Below are 4,449 nucleotides of genomic sequence, written 5' to 3' on the forward strand. Positions count from 1 at the left end.
TCAAGGGGCAAAAGTGGTGTATTTAGAGAGACATTCAAATGAAACCATGTCAACATGAGAGGAGGGGCTCAGAAGGAGGTACAGAGGCTGAGAGAAAGGCAGACAGAAAGAGAGAGAGATTTCCTGCGGTCCTAATCTCAGCATTTCATTGCTTCATAACCCCCTCCTCCCTCTCTCTCTCTCTCTCTCTTTCTGTTTTATTTTCTTCCTCTGGGTGGAGTCCCTCTTGGTGTCCTGATTTGGTTCAGTCTCACTTGGTAATTGTTTTATTTTTTGTTTTTTTGCTGTCCTTTACTGATCTGTAGTCGAAATTCTCCTTAACAACATAATTGAGAAAAGCACTCTTGATCTTCATTGTTCAGTATTTTTAAACAAGATAAATGATTTGAAGTCCAATAAGTTAAAAAGTCTTAAAGTCCCCCCGTAGTCAATCATTTGATCACTTAAAACTCATCTTTGATCACCAAAATGACATATTTAAACGTTTTTTCATAAAAAAAAAAAGTATTCATGCCTTAAAACAGCTTGAATGTAACTCTAAACCCTTGCTTCATTTAGTGTACTAAATAGTGCTTCATGTTCTATGAATATGCAAATGAGCCGGTGCTGCGCTCCATGAGCCGGTGCTGCTTTTGACCGAGGGAGCGAGTCTGCTTCAAATGTACACTTCAGGCACCCACATGTCCCACAATGCAGTACGATTGTGATGTCACCACATATCTCGCCTAATCACCACCACACAGACAACTCTATGATATATTAATTATATTTTTTTTTAATTTAAAACAACCCAAACACACCTATAACCATTTGGATGCTGTATTAAACAAATTCTTAAAGGAAAAAAAATGTAAATAATAAATCAACTCTATAGTTGATTCCAAGTGATCAAGGGCTTAAGACGTTCCAATTCAGCCCATTGCAGTTTCCGCCAGTAGTGGGCACTCGCAATGACGTACATCCGAGTGAACGAGACGAAGGGAAGTTAGCGAGTGAAGGGTATGACAATTTTGGACTGGAACGCAGCACAGCTCAGAGATCCACTCCTTGACGATAACACATTGACCTGATTGGTTAGAGGGTTTGTGACGTCAGAAACACCAGCGATTTACAACAGTGTCTTTGAGACTGTCTTTGGTTCACTGCAGTTTTAAAGAGAAAATACTCAGCAATTGTGTTGACTTTTTATGTACACTTCAAAAGAACGCACCTACTTATTCTTTATTAATACTTCTTTCCAAGGCTGTAACTATATCTTAAACAATGGGTTGGATGGTTGTTTGGTTTAAAAATCAAACTATAATTTGCACATGGTTTGTCTTAAAGCATATTAAAAACACCACATACACGTAACACACATAAACAATATTAAAAGCTGGATTTTCACCACAGGGGGTCTTTAAGAGAACATATTTTGAATTAACTGGCAACCTAAAACTTTCTTATTAGATTTATGGCTAAAATAGAAAATTAGTGTCAGGTTTGGGGTGAAGGGATGAGGTGAGGACTCCTTTTATTTCACAATAAAAAATAAAAATAAAAACTACCCCATGGGGGGAAAACAGTCGAATAAGGCAAGACTGGACAAGGTAAACAGCATCAGGCTGAGCAGGACAAGAACGGTAAATAACGACAACGAACTGGCACAGGACTGAACACACAAGGAAGAATAAATAGGGAAGGAAATCAGGAGGGTAACAAGGTAGAGCAGGTGGAGCAAATAAACCAAAAATTAGGTAACAAGAAGGGCAGGGTTAAGACAAGAGCACATGGCACATAGAAACAAACATGACAAGCCATGATGAACGAAAGTCTTACGGGTTTGGAATGACATGAGGGTAATTAATGACAGAATTAAAATTTTTGGGTGAACTATCCCTTTAAGATGAATGAATTAAAAGTCAAACTTGACCGAGCTCCAAAATTATGGTGTGTTCAAGTCGTGTCTTGAACAAACTTCAACTCCACCAAAACATTGTACTTACAAGTTGGAAAACTGGAGTCCCGAATTTCCGAGTTGGGGGCATCAGTAAGAAAAATGGCAGCATATAAAATAAAAAAGAAATGATTTTTTTTTTACAATATTTTACTAATTTGCATGAACAAAATACGACAATATTGTACAATTGCAATAGCATATATAACGATCAAGTTTACAGAACCCACATAAATTGAATAACAACATAAAAAAGCAAAAAAACACCTGATGCACATTCTTTATTCATCATTTTGCAGAAGTAAAGTAAGGTTTTATTTGACTATACTTCGAAAAAATGTAATTATCACTCAGAATTACGATGTTGTGATGGCATTCATGTGCATTCATCTCATAAATATGTTATTTCCGACATGACTTGAATGTACCATTAGCCAATACGCAGCAGAAACATAAAGTCAAAACGTTAAATAGTTGCATTTTCTCATTAGTTTTTTCATCAAGTCCAGACTGCTTAAAAAATATTCCCCACCTCTCCTCAACAAGCTGCATGATTCGAGGAATCCTGTCCGTGGCTGTTACAACCCAGTGTAGTTTTCCCAGACGTTTTTGTTTTGGATGATTTGTTTTTCTCTCACTCTCGGCCTCTCCCTCTTCTGGTACTTTTTGGGATGTACAACCCATTAATGGCTAAACGATGTGGGTTTGACTAATTAGTGAGTCAGGTATTAGGTTACAGTCAACTGCTAGAGTTCTTTAGCACACATTCTACCCTACACACGACTACATTCATCTTTTAGCAGTAGCATAGATGCTATAGGATAAGGTGTAGCCTTGCCTGCTTGGCTAAATATCGGTAAATATGAGCATATATGGCAAAGCTTGCCTTAGCAATCTATAACAAAGCACAACAGACCACTCAAGACAAAACATACATGATCATTCACTAGAATAGCAGGTTTGCTAATAGTTTTTGAGCTAATCAAAACAACATCTGAGGCTAAAGACCAGCATGCAGTTCACCTGACCCCACTTCACCTTTGTCGCTTAAAGTCTTTTTCACATCAAAGCCAGCAGAAGAGAAGGAACATTAGAGATGTTAAAAGGGGAGGAACACAGCAATTGAAATTCTTTTGGAAGTAGAACAACGGCCTTTGACAAACAGTTCATGTGTAATATGTAGTGGATATTAAAGAGCTGTGCTACTAGTTCATGAACTCTTGACAGAATCCTGCTTTCCTAACCTGTATATTTCTAGGAGATAATGAAATTTTAATCCCATTAGAGGAAAGCGGTCAATAACAGACTTCCAAGACAGCCCTTTATCATAAAATGGTGCTTTGGGTTTCCATGCTTCAACTTGTGTTGCTTCATAGTTTTGATGACTTTAATATTTAAAAAGTGTAAAAAAGGGCTTTAACCATTGCAAGTCCACCCCCACCCCAAATATCGGTTTTATAGTTTTAAAAGTTATATTTTTAACTTTACATTATTAATGGCCAAATTGTCCCACCCAATAATTGATATTTGACCATATTTGACAAAAGTTTTTAACTATACATTTTTTGATGGCTTGTCGGACCCAATATTTGACAAGAAGTTAAATTTTGAACTTTATGTTTTGACATTTTTAAAATATTGAGATGGCCAATTAAAAAAAGACATTTTACCATTCTCAAAAACCATGCACAAAAACTTCAGAGCGGCGCTTCAATTTTTAATGGTGAAAGGGTGCGAAATATGATGGAAGTATAGTCAAATGATTTTTTGACTTTTGAATACTTGTTTTTTGGTCAAATTTCACCATTTTGAATTTAAAATATTATAGGCTCTTATTTGTGTGATTCATGTAATTCATAACTGAATGTGAAGAAACAAGAAGTATTTTTCCGGTTTGCATTTTCAACATATCAGGCATTCGAATAACGGGCCGTTTACATGACACCGTTTCAACAAAAAATAAGCATTTTGAACGTTTCATGTACACGACAACAGTGTTTTGGTGGCCTGAAAATGCAAGTTTCTGAAAACGGGTTTTAAAGTGCAAGTTTTTGAAAACAATACCTTTTTCATCTCTGTGTAAACTACAAAAACATGAATTTGTGAAAACTGTGACATCATGCGCATTATGTGTTCAGTATATAGGTGCATGCTAGTTTTTCTTTACAAAGTGACATTGCCAACTGCTGGCCTAACTTGCATAATACAGTGTTTTTAACAGTTTTTGCAGATCCATGTGAACGGAATCATTTTGATAATGTTGTCGTCCAGTACATCGTATTGAATAGGTGCATATTTTAAAATACAAATATTTGCAAAGAGTTCAAAATGATTACTTTACAAAAATGATTCTTGTGCTACTGTTTTTCTTTCTCTTCCCTAAATCCATTCAAATCTTTTATTTATTTAATTCCTTTAAATAAAAAGACGATTACCATTGGGGGATTTTTAAACCAAACAACCATCCAACCCATTGTTTAAGATATAGTTACAGCCTTGGAAAGAAGTATTAA

This window comes from Scardinius erythrophthalmus, assembly GCF_964197995.2.
Source record: "Scardinius erythrophthalmus genome assembly, chromosome: 12".
Taxonomy (NCBI): domain Eukaryota; kingdom Metazoa; phylum Chordata; class Actinopteri; order Cypriniformes; family Leuciscidae; genus Scardinius; species Scardinius erythrophthalmus.